Genomic DNA, 16462 nt, shown 5'->3' on the forward strand with positions numbered 1-16462 from the left:
CCCTCGGGACGACGGGGGTCCCGGTTCCCCGGGTCGACCAGCTGTCCGACCTGGACTTGGTGCGCAGATGGGACGGCTGGTTGGCTGGGATGAAATCCAGAGAGGGCGAAAAAGATCGATCATGCAGTATCATAAATCATACCTCTCTAGTCGTTGAAAGCAAAGAAACACGCAATTAACATTTTATTGTTCTAACCATTACCGTTTTCATGACTATCGTTTAGTGATGTTTGGTGGCGGTGGCGGTGGCGGCGGTGGCGGCAGCGGCAGTCAAAAAAGAAGCAGATTCAAGAGAGGAAAAAAAAGGAAAACACCGAAGGAAACGTCCTCCATCCACAAGGGGTGCCCGATGGATCCCAGGCGACGCGGGAGGGCCAGGTCTCGTTCGCTTCTCGGACATTTCTAAATCCGCACGGGCGGGAATCGCTCGCGCCGGCTGAAGGGAGCCCAGGCAGGGATGCCTCCGCTGAGATTTCCACGTCGACCGCAGGACCCGGAACCGGCCCGGCCGGCCTGTGGCACGAAGGCGTGTGGAGGACGGCTCCGTCCCCTAGCCGCCAGACGCCCCTGTCCCAGGGACGTTCGGAAGAAAGTTGCCAAGGCCCCTCTCCGGGACCGGGCTGGCCTCTCCCCCTCTGCTCGCCTCGGGCCGAGAAACGAGACCCGAGGGGGATCGGGACCCGACCAAGCACCTGGCCGGCCGGCGCTGCAGCCTCCCTGCTCCGCGATCCTGAGCCGTCCCGCTGACGATGAGGCTGCTTGTCGGGCGCCACCTGCCTGGCGGCCGCTTATATAGCGCTCCAAGAGGTCGACCAGATAGCCGGCTTGGGCCGGTCGGGGCCGGCAAGGGGGAAGACAGGAGAGAGGATGGCCGGCGGGGTGGGGGTGAGCGCTGGGAGTGAGGTGTGGGAAGCAGTCCGGCGGGCAGTCGGAGGTGCAGGGTTGTCATGGTGGTTCCGACAATAATTTTTATCATTGACAAAGATTGCCGCATGCCACTAGACAAGGCCTGGAGAGAGAAATTGGTAACATACAGAAAAATGCAGGGCGCGGACACTTGGTAGCGTCGGCGTATGTCTCTAAATGGAGCTATCACAATGGCTGTCCTTTCCTTGCGCGGGCCCCGTGGCTCAGCGGTGAAGTGCGCGCGCTACGATGCTGGCGGCCAGGTTTCGGATCGCCGGCGCGCACCGACGCACCGCTTCTCCGGCCACGCTGAGGCCGCGTCCCACGTACAGCAACTAGAAGGATGTGCAACTAGGACGTACAGCTATCTACTGGGGCTTTGGGGGAAATAAATAAATAAGTAAACAAACAAACAAACAAACAAACAAACAAATAAATAAATAAATAAGTAAATAAATAAATAAATAAAAAGGTAAGTAAGTAAGTAAGTAAGTAAAAAATGTCAAAACAGAAAAAAACAATTACTGTCCTTACTTTGTATTCAGAGAGCTAGAGCGAGGAGGGGGGAGGGAACGGAGCAGGAGGAAAGAAGGGAGGCTGGCAGGGACGGAGGCAGGCAGGCAGCACAATCGAGTTTCTCTTTCCACAAAAGGCGTCCGGCGGAAAACTCACAGGAGGAGGGCTTTCGGGCTGCAAAGCCCAAAGCACACCTCCGCGGCGATGGGCCCAAAACGCTCAGAGATTCAGGGTCACCACTCAACTGACGGCTGTCCTCATTTGGGCCCCTGACTTAGGACCTCTCCCTCCCACCCAACTTGGGAGCAAAGAGGAAAGCAAATCTGCTTTCCCCCCCCCCCCCCCCCCCCCCCGTTACATAGGACGCCCTTCTTCTAGTCAGCCCGCCTCCAGCTTTTCCACACGCCAAACACCTCTCGTCGGGATGGGCCTTCCTTTTTTTGCCACCATCCGGCTTTCCCACTCCTCTGCCAAATGCAAGTGGTGGAGGTGGAGGTGGAGGTGGAGGTGGAGGTGGAGGTGGAGGCCCACCGACCCTCTTGCTTGTTGGGAAGTGGTTCTCGTTCTCCTATGTGGGTGATCTTGATCTACACAGACGTTATTAGCTTGGGGAACGGGTAAGAGCACTCAGATGAATGTCTGTGCCCAGTGTCGATAACGAACTAGCTGTCTCCGTCTCCGTCTGTCTGTCTCTTCCCTTTATGTGTGTATGTGATAAAGGTAGGGAGACCCACCGACAAGCCGACTACCTGCAGACCGACCCACCTACCTAATTTTCATCACTCTGAAAATTGAGGTCACGTCCTGTAAAATCAAGCCTTTAAAAAGTGCACCAGCCGGTGGGCCTTGGGAGTCTATTCACACAGTTGGCACAGCCGTCACCAATATGTATTTATTTCCAGGACATTCGCATCACCTCAAAATTAACAACGCCCCCTCCCCCCCCCCCCCACACACACACCCCGGGGAAAGACCAATCAGATTAACGGCAGGGTGCTTTTTTCAACAGGCAGGCCCGAGTCATCCCTTTAGAATGTTTCCGAGTCCCGTTCCGTTCTCGGACGCAGCACTTTCGGCCCTCAAGGAAGCAGACGGTGGGGGTGGAGGTGAAGGTGGACTGGGGGGCGTGTGTGGCATGTCCGTCCTTCTGCCACTGCAGAAATTATTTCGAAAGGAGGGAGGGACGGTTGGTGTAGGTGGACCGTACTGGGTGACGGTGGTTTGGGAGCTTTCCCTAGAATGAGGAGAGAGCAGTCTTCCCTGTGAAGTCAGGGAGCCGGAATAGGTTGCCCCCACATCGACCCGCTCTGGCACATGGGTTCTTTGGAATTCGAGGCCCTGGCCTTGAGAAACAGCGGGCGCGAGAAGGGCACGGGACCTCTCCCTTGTCGTCCTGACCTGAAATCGGGAGATGAAGCTCCCACGGGAAAGGTGCCCTCCCTGAACCAGGAGGACGCTTGTCAGCCCAGACGCTAGCCCGGAGGACTCTGTTTCAAACAAAACCTTGACTCCTCCCATCTCTTGATTGACCTTCCCACAGGTGGCTGGCCTCGGAAGCCTAGAGCCGCTTTCCTTTCTCCTGTCATTTCGCTACAACTGGATTGTCCGTGGTGTGACGTGCTCTAGGAGCTGGAATTCAGTCAGAGCCGCCACTTCGAGTGACTTCCGCTTTAGGCTTCTCCCCGAGTGACGTGCCCTTGCACGCGTTCCTAATCTCTCTGTCGTTCTCTTCTGGATCTGTCTTTTTGTTACCGGGCCGGGGTGGGCTCAGCCAAGGACTCAGAAGGGGGATAGCGGCGGGAACATCGTTTCTCCTCCCCTATGCCTGCTGAACGCAGGCTTACACACCGGAAACTCCCCCACCCTCACCCCTCAGTGGGATGCTGTACATCCTTCGGGTCACACACAGTCTGCATGCGTGGGCACCGACAGAAAGATTTGGCAACAGCCTTAGCTGCTCTGCGCTGGTTCCAAGTGCCGCCCCGCCTCCCCCCCCACGGCGCGCCCTGCCCCCCCCCCCCCACCACCACCACCAAGAGAGAGAAGTGAAGTGACTCCGGGAGAAAGCCGATTCAGAAATTACACATAATTCAGCTGGTACTTGCTGTGAAAGGGGGACAGGGTATGCTTTGAAACGCTGAAATTCTCCCTGCCTTTCCTTGACGGGAATGACAGCGCCTACAACCTGCTGTCATTGGCGAGTTTTAGTCACCTCGAGAGGAAGGACCGATTTCAAATGGCTGAACCCTGGTGGGTCACGGTGCAGGTGACGTGACCCTCTCTGACAGACGCAGGCAATCCCCTGCTCCGGGTCAAGGAGAGAGGGTGTTTATTGTTCTGTTCTTTAAAATGGTGCTTCAAGATGGACAGCACTTACAACCTAGCCTTTTCACCCTTCATAATCGTACGGCAGTGGCACGAGGTACGTTCACATCCTCCTCGTCGAGTTCACTGTTCCAGGGTTATTTGATTTTTAAAGTCAAATCTCGGGATCACGACTTGGAGTCACCGTTCGCCCACTGAGAGAGAGCCCCTCCCCCCCCCCCCCCCGTTCACTCGGAGGTGCTGTCGGTGGGGGTTCCTTCATGTTTGTCCATCATCCTTCCTCTTCTTAAGGGTGAGGAGGCGATGCGTGAAATCGCCAGTGGGTATGCGGCACGAGACTGAGGACCTCCCGCGGGAAGCAGGTGGGAGAGGGAGGACAGACCGATCCAGCGGACTTGAAGACGAATGATCAAAACCTGCACCTAGAGCAGAGCGTCGCCAGTTAGGAGTTTGCTTGCTGGGCCCGTAACCCAGGGTGGATGAGTCAAACCATCCCCTGCCAGGCCTCTCCCGGCCCTCGGGACTCCAAGCCCGCGTTTGTCCCGTGAACTCCGACACACCGAGATTATCTGTTTGGTGTCCCCCTTTGATTCGGCTCCCCATCCCGCCCCCGCCCCGTGCCACGCGCCACGCAGTGAGGAAGACGTAAACCGGGACGTCAGTCCCCACGGCCCTGATTCTCAAGTGGTTTAGCGGGTTAGGGAAAGCGGGGGCGGGGGGGGTGCTCTTTCTGTCCCAGAGGAGTCGCGCTTCTCGGACATCCATGCTCCCTCCCTCTCTCCCTGCAGTTTGGAAGCTGCAGCCTAAGGGTGGGGGAGTTGAAGAGAGCCATTCAGTGGAGAGACGCCCGAGGCGAAGTGAAAGGCTCCGACTTGACCGCAGAGCTTTCTGCATTTCAATGAAACCATTCCGTGAGGCCCATTGGAGTGAATGGGCCTGACCTCCCTTCCCCCCCCCCCTGGCTGGCGAGTCCCACCCACTTGGCAACGGAAGGCTAGGGGTTTCATCCTCCGTGGTGAACCCGGGCCCCTCGTCCGAAGGAAAATCCCGCATGGGCGTGGGTACAGCCGAGTTGGTATCTCGGGCAAAGCCGTCAGGGTGGCGAGATGATGGTGGATGAGAGGAGACTTGTTCCGGGGCCGCCCTCCCCTGTGGGTGCGAGTGGGGCTGGGGGCGGGACCCGGACCGTGGGAGAGTGCAGGACGGGAGCAGCTGCCCGCCTGCCCGCCTTCGGGCTGAGAGCAGCACACAGGGCACGCTGGCTCCCGCAACTTCATTTGTTCTGGGAACCTTCTGTGGTTACCCGTGAGGCGCCAGTTGCTCTGAGGAACAAAGCTCAACTCCTCTCTCTGCTTCTTTCCCAAGAGGCCTGAGTCTCAGCGACTACAGATTCTTCTGATTGCTCGCTAAATGGACCCACGCGCACCCTCCCGTCCTGCCGGACCGGACCCTTCTACAAAAATCTCCACTTGGGGAGTTTTCTCGCCTCACCCAGAGCAGACACACCACCCCCACCCCCACCCCCACCACCCCTCTCCCTCCTTGCCGCTCCCCCGCCTCAATAGCTAACACACACGAAACAAAACTCCAGCTGGTCAGGGCCGGCCCCGTGGCTTAGCGGTTATGTGCGCGCGCTCCGCTGCTGGCGGCCCCGGTTCGGATCCCGGGCGCGCGCCGACGCACCGCTTCTCCGGCCACGCTGAGGCCGTGTCCCATGTCGGGGGAAGAGGGAGAATCTCCCTCTGCCCTTTCCCTTAAGGTTCTTATGGCTGGCCAAATAATCGACAAGACAGGTTAGCAGGAGAAAATAATACCAAGTTTAAGAACATGTATACATGGGAGAAACTCAGAAATGAGCAACTCGTCCCTCTGTCTAAGCTGCTTGCCTAAGTATTGCAGCTAAAGGCGAGGAGCGTGTTGGGGGTGGGTAGTGGCCTGGGACTTCAGAGGGCAGGAGGACCATTCTTTTCGGGGTCAGCTGTAGAGAATGTGGTCAGGGAGAGTTAGAGTTTTGGGATAAAAGGGGCTTGGTGCCCCTCCCATTGTAACATCTATTTTACATGATCATTACAGCCATCATGATAGAAGATCTGTTCCAGGAAGGAGCCACCATGTCGAATTCTTTAGGCAGTTAGTGGGGGAGGTCAAATGTCCCTCAGAGAAAACAATCAAGGTAAAGAGATATATTTCAGGGTGGCCAAATCTTGATCTCCCACAGTCCCGCCTCTGAAACTAAAAGTTTCACAGTCCTTTTGAAACTTACAGAAGTTTCATAGTCCAGAAGCTGAGTTGGTAGATTGTTTCATCTCACTGAACACGTTTCTTAGTCCTGATAATAGGTCGGTTCAATTAAGTTCATTTCAGAAGGTGGTGATGCAGGTGGGCTCTCGAGGTGACGCCTATATTGTGGAAGCAAGCAATCAAGTATTTAATAGAAGCATTTCTATGGAAACAAAAGAGAAACAAGGTTAACGGTTGGAGCCGATTGGAAACGTGTTTTTGAGTTCGGAGGACAGCCAGTGAAGAAGCATTTCAGATGTCAGCGTCCAAGTATCTTTTGCAGTTTAAAATGTCTCTGATGGTGTCGTCAGGTCATCTCTTAAGTTTATATCAAGTCCAGTCCATCGGCTTCAGTTTGTAAGTCTTCAGGAAAAAGGGCAGGTTTAGTTTTCAGCGATTTCCAATGAAAATGATGGAAAAAAATCAAAAACGTTAGTTTGGACATCTGTCGCCAGATGTTTCAGGAGACTAGAAGAAATCAGGATCCAGTCCAGTCAACAGATATAAGACAAAAACCTCAAAAGACAACAAAACTAGGATCTAATATCCGCAAATTTATACTGAAATAGTTTTTACCGAAATATAATTTTTCTCTCTAAAATCACCCTCATTTTTATTAAGATAGCAAAATTAAAACTAGTTTGCAAAATAAGTCTAGTTCCAATAGAGTTGGCCCAATTATTTACATAAGTACAGCAAGAATAGCAGTTGATCACATAGGCTCTTTTAAATCTGCTTTGCTGGAACTTTTGATAAGGAATCTCACATTGAACTTTAAAGGTCTCTCGAGGCCAGGAAAGCAAAGCCAAGGATTTTGTCATCAGACTTTGTCTGCAATACCCATAGATTTGGGTGAATTCCTCTCTTCTGAGGTTCCCCCCAAATATTTCGAGGTTCCTTGTACCTGACAGATAAGTGAGATTCTTGACTTATCCTGGTAAGTGCTGCTTGGAACATAAGGTACCAGGCCAATATTTCCGTGTGGCTTTATTCCATAAAGTCAAATCTTCATTCCTCAGAAGCTGCAGGGTGATATCGCAAATATGATGTTCCAGTTACAACCTTGGTAACATAACCAGTGTTTCCAATTGTGTCCTGTGATAAGGAGAACAGATTCTTATTGAACTTATGCAAGTAACTATATTGCCATGAAAACAACAATACTCACTCACTAAGAGTTTCCAAATTTGAGGGATCAGATAGAGAGAAAAAGATAAATATTTCAATTTTACTGACAAAAATATCATTTACCAAATTGCTATAAATCATAGCTAGCTCAGGAGAAAAGAGAAAAAGTTTTCCTTAAATCTGAAAAAACAAAACATTGAAAATTCAGCAACACTTCAAATGAAAAATCGTAGAAATTATAATTATCCTTATCAGTTGATTCAGTCCTGTGTAATCCATTCTTGATCCCAACCTTTTTGTTAGCAGCTTCATGAAGTCGGTTTCTCCATCAGATTTCTGTAATTTCTTACCACGTTCATTTTCGTGATCAGAAAGTTTGTCAGAAACCTGTATTCCAGTGTAAATATCAGAGTCCTTTCCATGAATTTTTCTGAAGTTGAAACATATTTTGCAAAAGCATTAGAGCAAAGAAATAAGTCTGTAAACAACAAGACCTCAAAATGGCAATTGACAAAGAAATTTGGTTAATTTTGTGACATACAACACTTTAAAATAATAATAACCAGAATTATGACTGATAATCAGGACAGATCAGCATTTCAGTAACGTTATACAATTTTAAAACACCTATATGAATAACATTTACCCACATAATAGCACCTGAGCAGGCTTATCGTCACTTGTCTGACAATGCTTTCCATGTAATTTAACATACTGAATAAGCCTAATAAGTTTAGTATCTTCCTCCTTATAGGAAGAGAGCAAATGTCTTTGAGAAGTTCCAGGGCCCTTTGAAAATTCTCAAAGTAAAAAAAAAAAAAAGGTAAAGAGATATATTTCAGGGTGGCCAAATCTTGATCTCCCACACCCACATAGAGCAACTGGAGGGATGTGCAACTGTGACATACAGCCATCTACTGGGGCTCTGGGGAAAAAGAAGAGGAGGATTGGCAATATAGATGTTAGCTCAGAGCCGGTCTTCCTCAGCAAAGAGAGGAGGATTAGCGTGGATGTTAGCTCAGGGCTGATCTTCCTCACACGCACACACACACGCACACACACACACACACACACACACACACACACACACAAATCCAGCCGGTCTCCTTCTACCTCATCCACTTGAGAAGAGTCGCTCTCCTCTAAAGACCTTATCCTCAATGACTTACTGCTGCCTCCCTTTCCCTGCCACAATTCTCTCCCTGGATGTGCCCCATCTTAGACTCGCACAGCACTTGCAGGTCCAGTTCCTTCCCCAGGTTTGGGAAGTTCTCAGCAATCATTTCTTTGAAGAAGCTCTCTGCTCCTTTCTCCCTGTCTTCTCCTCCCTCTGGGAGATTATAAGCCTTATGTTACTTTTCCTAATCGAGCTGGATATTTCTCAAAGAATTTCGTGGTTTTTTAAAAATCTTAGTTCTCTCTCCTCCTCTACCTGGAGCATTTCTAGGCTTCTATCTTAGACCTCACTAATTCTCTCCTCCATAGGGTCTGCTCTTTTTTTTTTTTTTTTTTTAATGCCTTTAACCTTATTTTTTAATCTCACTATTTGTGTCCTTCATATCTAGAGTTTCTGTTTGGTTTTTCTATTAGAGCTCCAATCTCTTTGTTGAAGTATTCCTTCTGTTCGTTAATTTTATTCTTGAGCTCCTCGAACTGTCCTTCTGTCTGAGTTTTTATGTAACTCGTTGAGTTTCTCTATGACAGTTGTTTTCCCTGTGTGTGTGTGTGTGTGTGTGTGTGTGTGTGTGTGTGTGTGTGTGTGAGGAAGATCGGCACTGAGCTGACATTCATGCCAATCCTCCTCTTTTTTTTTGTTCTGAGGAAGACCGGCCCTGAGCTGACATCTGTTGCCAATCCTCCTCCTTTTTCCCCCCCCTTTTTCTCCCCAAATCCCCAGGACGCAGTTGTGTGTCATAGTTGCACACCCTTCTAGTTGCTGTATGTGGGACGCCGCCTCAGCATGGCTGGACAGGCGATGCGTCGGTACGCGCCCGGACCCGAACCCGGGCCGCCGGTAGCGGAGCGCATGCACTTCACCGCTAAGCCACGGGGCCGCCCCCTAGGGCAGCTGTCTTGAGTTCTCTGTCAGATGGTCATCCTCTGTGACTTCGGGTTTGGTTTCTGGAGAGTTGTCATTTTCCTTCTGTTCTGCTGTGTTACTGTACTGTCGATCTTCATGCTGTTTGATGAATGGATCCTCTGCTGGGGCACATTTGTGGTAGTCACGGCCTTCTCTTATTTGGGTCAGGCTTCAGTTACTTTGGTTCTGATTGCCCGGGTCTTGTGTTCCTCCACTGGCTCTCCGTGGGCTCACACACTGCTGTCCCGTGCACCACCTGCACTGCTGTTCCCAGGTTGTCTTGGGGTGCCGGTTGCACTGCTGCCAGGGGTGCTGGGTTCACAGGTGTGCCGTCACTGGTGGGAGCCCAGGGACCCAGGGACTCATATGCGGCCCCCCCGGCTGGTGAAGCGGGGTTGGGTCACCGCTTCTGCTGTGGCTTCTAATGCTTCTGGCCACAGACTCCACCTGCCACGGCGGGGGCGGGGGTGACAGGGGGCTGTTTTTTCTGTTCCTGCCCCATCTGCTCACAGTTGTGCCGGTCGGGCCACTCCAAGTTCATGCGGGCAGGACTGCCACCGCTCGGTGGGTGCTCTCACAGGCCAGGCATCTGCCACTCCGTGAGTGTTTGCACGCAGGCTGGGCTGCCCCTGCCTCCACTCACAGTCACGCTGGCTGCAGCTTGAGGACCCATGTCCTGCATCGTCGCCACCGTCAGGAGGAAGGGGCCGCTTCCCTAGTTCCAGGGCTTCCCGAGGGTCCGGTCCACCCACCTTCAGATGTATAGCTGTGTGGGGGATCAGACTGGGCCAACCCAAAATGTGTCTCTTTGGCTTGATTGTTTTTAAGAACAAAAGACTCTGAAAGGAACTCTGACCTCCCCCCAACTGCCTAAAAGAATTTAAAATAGAAGGGGCTATTCCAGGGATGGACTAATGCCATCACATAACTTTAATGTCATGTAAAACATGTGTCTCAGCTCACCTTGTCTGTAGTTGGCCCATTTACGTTTCCAACGCCGTGTAAATTGCCTTCCTCCTCTTTGAAATCCCAAACCACTACCCCCAAGGTCCTCCTCTGTCTAAAAAGCTAAAGCTGAAGATAATATTTAAACTGGCAGCTCGGCCGTGTTGGTGAGTTGTTCCCTTTTCCTGAGTCTCTCCCGTGTATACACGTTCTAAAGCTTTGTTTGATTTTCTCCTGTTACTCCATCTCGTGTCGATTTAATTTGTAGCCCAGCCAGAAGGACCTAAAGACGGTAGAGGGTTTGCCTTCCTCCCCTACAGCCGCATGGATCTCTCAGCATCTTGTTGTGCTGTGTAGGGAATCCCTGTGTCGGTCAGTAGACGTCTGTTTGGTTGTACCTTAGAGGGGAGAGGCGAAGGGAACAACTCATGCCACCATGATGCTGACGTCACTCTGATAAACTTTTAGCAGGAGTTACATTTTATGGCATGTGTACTTATTTTGTGTGTGTGTGTGTGTGTGTGTGAGGAAGATCAGCCCTGAGCTAACATCCATGCTTGTCTTCCTCTTTTTTTTTTTTTTTTTTTTTTTTTTTTTTTTTTTTACTGAGGAAGACCGGCTCTGAGCTAACATCTATTGCCAATCCTCCTCCTTTTTTTTTCACCCAAAGCCCCAGTAGATAGTTGTCTGTCACAGCTGCACATCCTTCTAGTTGCTGTATGTGGGACGTGGCCTCAGCGTGGCCGGAGAAGCGGTGCGTCGGTGCGCGCCCGGGATCCGAACCCGGGCCGCCAGCAGCGGAGCGCGCGCACTTAACCGCTAAGCCACGGGGCCGGCCCTGGCATGTGTACTTAAAACAACTTCCAAAATCTCTTTGGTAGCTTGAAACCTGGATGTTTGGCTACGTGAAATTAAGGGATAAAACATTAATTGAAGGGCCAGCCCCGTGGCTTAGCGGTTAAGTGCGCGCGCTCCGCTGCTGGCGGCCCGGGTTCGGATCCCGGGATCGCACCGACGCACCGCTTCTCCGGCCACGCTGAGGCCGGGTCCCACATACAGCAACTAGGAGGATGTGCAGCTGTGACAGACAGCTAGCTACTGGGGCGTTGGGGGAAAAATAAATAAATAAAATCTTAAAAAAAAAACATTAATTGAATAGCTAGATCGTTTCCAAATAGGATAAAATATTAGACCTTAACGACTAAATATAGGTTTATCCACTGTTGGCTTCTGAGGACAGAGAAACTGAAAGATGTTTGGGACTATTAATAAACATGTCTTGTGCTTTATGAAGAGTATGCTATGAAATGACATGTTTCTAAAAATTATAAAGTGTTCATAGGATTTGCCAAGCCACAAAATGCTAACGGACAAAACAGTTCACAGTTGCTTACCTCTTAGTTCTCACTAAAAATTAAGGTTTCTAGGCGTTATAAATTCTTTAATGAAGCCATCAATCAATCGATCAATCAATTAATTAAATTATCTGGGACATCGGCCCTGAGCTAACATCTATTGCCCATCTTCCTCCTTTTTTCCTTTTATTTTTTTCCTCCCCAGAGCCGCAGTAGATCGTTGTATGTCATAGTTGTACGTCCTTCCAGTTGCTCTATGTGAGATGCCGCCTCAGCATGGCTTGATGAGCTGTGCGTAGGCCCGAGCCCAAGATCTGAACCGGTGGACCCCCGGCAGCTGAGGCGGAGCACGCAAACTTAACCGCTACGCCACTGGGCCGGCCTCTAAAAGTTCTAACTAATATATGTGACTGAAGCTACTAACAATTAATAAGGGAAACGTCTTTGTCTTCATGGAAAGGAAGATGGATGTTTTCAGTGAAGACGGTATAAAAAATAGCCATTCTTGTTTCTTTAAAAAGCCTGTGAAAAGTGTGTGGGGAAAAAACAACTCTGAGGAAAAAGTTTTGTGTGTGGTCAAGTTGGTTAAGATGGAGATGGATTTGATTCGGTAACTGAGTTTTAGTATCAGAAGTAAGCTGGTGCAAAATTAGAATTTGGTTTCCTCTTTCTTAAAAGCATAGTCTTCTCTAACTTCCAGTCTGCTCTTGTTAAGGAAATTGTATCAGGTTTTGCTTTACCTTTGAGTGAATCTACACCAAGGACAGGAATTCTATGTTTAGTCAAAATACTTTCCTAGGCTCAAAAAGGAAGAGGCCTCTGTATGCAGAGGACTAAGGTTTTGGCTTTTTACCTGTTTTACTCTCTCTGTTTGCCTTTTCAAATGTTTTTTTAATCTTTAATTTTCTTTTTTTGGCGGGGGGGCGGGGTAGGCCCTGAGCTGACATCTGTTGCCAATCTTCCTCTTTTTATTTTTTTTCTCCCCAAAGCCCTGCCACATATATTCTAGTTGTAAGTCCTTCTAGTTCTTCTGTGTGAGCCCACCACCGCAGCGTGACTACTGACTGAGAAGCGGCGTGGTTCCACGCCTGGGAACGGAACCTGAGCTGCCTGCCGAAGTGGAGCGCACCAAACTTTAACCCCTAGGCCATCAGAGCTGGCCCGATATTTTTTTGATTTCTCCATTGATCCAATAGCTGTTCAGTAGCCCGTTGTTTAGTTTCCACATGTTTGTGACGCGTACTGAGGCCCTGAGCTAACATCTATTACCAACCTTCCTCCTTTTTTCCTCTCTTTTTTTCTCCCCGGAGCCCCAGTAGATAGTTGTATGTATGTCATAGTTATACCTCCTTTTAGTTGCTCTATGTGGGACACTGCCTCAGCGTGGCTTGATGATCGCTGAGTAGGTCTGTCTGTGCCCAGGATCCAAACGGGTGAACCCTGGGCCGCTGAAGCAGAGTGTGTGAACATCACCGCTACGACACCTGGCCGGCCCCTCTGTTTGCCTTTCATAATCTTCTTTTCCTTTCTTTTTTGAGGGAAATAAGTGCACCGTTAAAAAAAAAAATTTAATGGCAGAAGATCTACAAATATTTTTTTGTACTTTCATGGAACGGTTCAACGTCAACATTTACCTCATTTCAAACACACACACACACACACACACACACACACACACACGCACGCACTCTCAGCGTGGCCTTGTACGGATGTACTGGAACTTGATTTCTTGAGTGGATGGCTGTGAAGTCTCTGCCTCCTACCCCCTACCATTTTTGTGGGTTTGCTTGTTTGTCGTGATGGTAAGGACTGCTGAAATCAGTATTCTTATCCCCACTCACTCATGCATTTGCACCCATGCTCCCCACCCCTGTGTGTTGTCTTTGGACCTTTTTTTGTGGCCCGTGCAGAGACACATTTTGTCTTTTAAACTTTGCTGTGGTCAAGTGTATCAGTCATTTCCTCAGTGGCCTCTGGGATTTGTCTGTCCGCCTTAGAAAGACCTTGTGGCCTGGAAGTGACAGGGTACAAACAATTCCTCCGTTCTTCCTCTGTCATTGTTGTCGTCCTCTGACGAGGCCTGCGTGGTTTCGGTTTGACAGTCCCCGCCCGCCACGTTTTCCGAAGCCCTCCCGGGAGCCAGGGAAGCACTCAGGCCACTCCGGGAAGCAGGTGCCGGCAGCCCCAGCCCCCCTGCTGGTGTCTCCGAGGGAATTTTCCACGTCTGCATCAGCCAGCCGGCCCGGCCCGGCCCAGGCCCGGCCCGGGAGTGGTGTGGGGAGTCTGTCTCCTTCCCAGCAACTGCCCCTCCCCCTCAGCTTTCCAAGTCCTCCTTCTGCGCCCGGGGTTGTGCCGTGCCGGCTGGGACCTCCGAGGTGGACGCCCGGGGGCCTCGCGGGACGCCCTCCCGGCCGCCCCAGGGTGAGAGTCATGATCCGAGGTGGGCCAGGACACGATCGGGGCGGTGGGCGGAGGCTGTGCACTCTCGCGGGCCCGCGCTCCGGATCCCTCCCTCCCTCCCTCCCGGGGACGTTTGTGCTGATTGTCCGGTGCCATCTAGCGGCCGCTTTTATATAGTTTCTGTGCTCCCGAGCTCCGGCGACATAGGCAAGGGAGGGGACTGTTGAAGGACAGGTTGACGCAAGTAATCCATAACCAATCTATAAATCAGAATTGGGGTGAGTTTATTATGAGCCAAATTTGAGGACCACATAGCCCAGGGCCTTCCTTCCCCAAGGAAGGAAGGGCGCCAAAGAAGTGGGGTGTACCGCGTGGTTATATACCGTCAGAGTGTCTATCGCACAGGATTGGAATGTCCCTTTTACAGCACTCACGAGATTGCCCGGCCTGCCTGCCGGGCCTGCCTACCCGGCACAGCGATTCACACAGCAATTGATGAACACTGCAGAGAGCAGGTCTGTGGTCCCCAGCTGGGTGGTCACAGCGGGTCAGCAATCAATCCTTAGCCTAGAGAGAGAGAGGCTTACCCTCCAGGAAATGCTGATGTGGGGGAAGTTACTTTAGCTTAAGGGCATTTATTCTTGTCTTTGTGGCCTAGTAAATGCCTAAAGCAGATAGACAATCTATGCTCAAAGGCCACATCTGGCCCTTTTGGAAAAACAAGGTCAGGCTGAATTCGTTTTACACCAAATGGCTTCCTCATATACTCCAGGATATCCTATTGCTTGCCATTTATTTATCAGACATCTGTGTGGTTTCCCATCCGGGGCTGTGATGAACAGAGCTGCTGAGAACATTCGTGTCCAGGATTTTTCGTGAATGAACATGAAAGTTCTCGGGCCGCTCGGGCGTGGTGTCCTCCAGAGCACCCTTGAGCTTGATGCCTGCCTCCCCAGAAGGACTCACAGGGCTCCACGAAGCTGACTTCCTGGAGCTCCACCTGAGACCGCACGGCCCGAGCCCCCCCCACCCCCCCACGCCCCCCACCCCCCCCGACCCCGCGCCAGAAATCACACTGGGGCCCTCAACCACCCAAGGCCCCAGCTAAACAAAGACACTCTTAGGAGGCAGGACGTTCCGAGGGCTTAGAGGTTGCAATTTTCTGTCGTCGTTTTTTTCTTGTCGTTGTTGCTGGTGAGTCTTGGAAACCCCCACGCTGTTTTCCGCAGTGGCCATGCCACTTTACATCACCACCAGGGAGGCGTGAGTGAGTGACTCGGCCTGTCCGTCCGCGACCTCGCTAGCAGTTTGATACTGTTCTCGTATTTTGCCGAAGGCATTCTGACAAATGTGTCCCGAGGATATCTCACTCCGATTCTCATTTGCATCTCCAGGAAACGGCTCACATCTTTTCACGTGCAGATTTGTAAATTCATCGGTTATCTCCTCCTCTCCATGTGAGATGCCTGCTCTGTCTTTTTGTTTATTGTGTATTTGGATTTTTTTTTTTCCCAAGATACTGCTACTGCATTTTGAGGGTTCTTTACAAATTCCAATCAGAGGTGTGGTTTGCACAGATTTTCTGCCCCCAGACTCTGTCCTTGGTCGTTTCGTCCTCTTAAGAGGGTGTTTCACAGAACCTAGGAGTTTAATTTTGATGATTTCCAATGTCTCCATTTCTTTTTATGGATCACGCTTCTGAGGTCAAGTCTTAAAATCTCTTTGCTGGCCCTGTACCCCCAATTCTTTCTCTTAGAATTCTTCCTCCTACAGCATGTTCTAGTTTTACTTCTTACATGGAAGTTGTTACTCCTGAGGTCCCGGTTGCCGTCACGAATGAAGCTCAACTCCCCTCTCTGCCTATTTCTCAAAAGGCCTGAGGCTGGACTACTGCTACAGATTCTTCTGATTTCGTGCTAAATGGACCCACCCGCACCCTCCCGTCCTGCCAGACCGGACCCTTGCACAAAAATCTCCACTTGAAGAGTGTTTTCACCTTAACCAGGACATAAACACCACCCGTGTCCCCACCACCACAAGCCCCCGCCCCTCCCCCGGCTCCCTCCCAACCCGTATAGCTAACACCCATGAAACAAAAATCTCCTGCTACCTCATCCACTTGAGAAGAGTCAGTCTCCTCTAAAGACCTTATCCTCGATGACTTACTGCTGCCTCCCTTTCCCTGGCACAATTCTCTCCCTGGATGTGCCCCATCTTAGACTCGCACAGCTCCACCGCTCGGGGGAGCTGGAGACGATATCCAAATTGGCTCAGACGGTAGCCTCCTTGTTTCAAAATGACCTACGCGTGACATCGGCCGTAAACGTGGTCCAGAAATCAGTGACTTTCGTGTGCCTCCGGTGAAATCCGGAGACCCTGGCATCTGGAACACATCTTCTCCACGTCCTTCAAACCTTTGCTCTCCCTCTTTACCCCTGATAGCCCGCCCGATGGTTCACGGGGAAATGAGATCCCGTCTGGCAAGAGCCGAGTCGTCTCCCCACCACGTGCGAAAAGAAAAGGCACG

The sequence above is a fragment of the Diceros bicornis genome, unplaced genomic scaffold (genome assembly GCF_020826845.1).
Source record: "Diceros bicornis minor isolate mBicDic1 unplaced genomic scaffold, mDicBic1.mat.cur scaffold_360_ctg1, whole genome shotgun sequence".
Taxonomy (NCBI): Eukaryota; Metazoa; Chordata; class Mammalia; order Perissodactyla; family Rhinocerotidae; genus Diceros; species Diceros bicornis.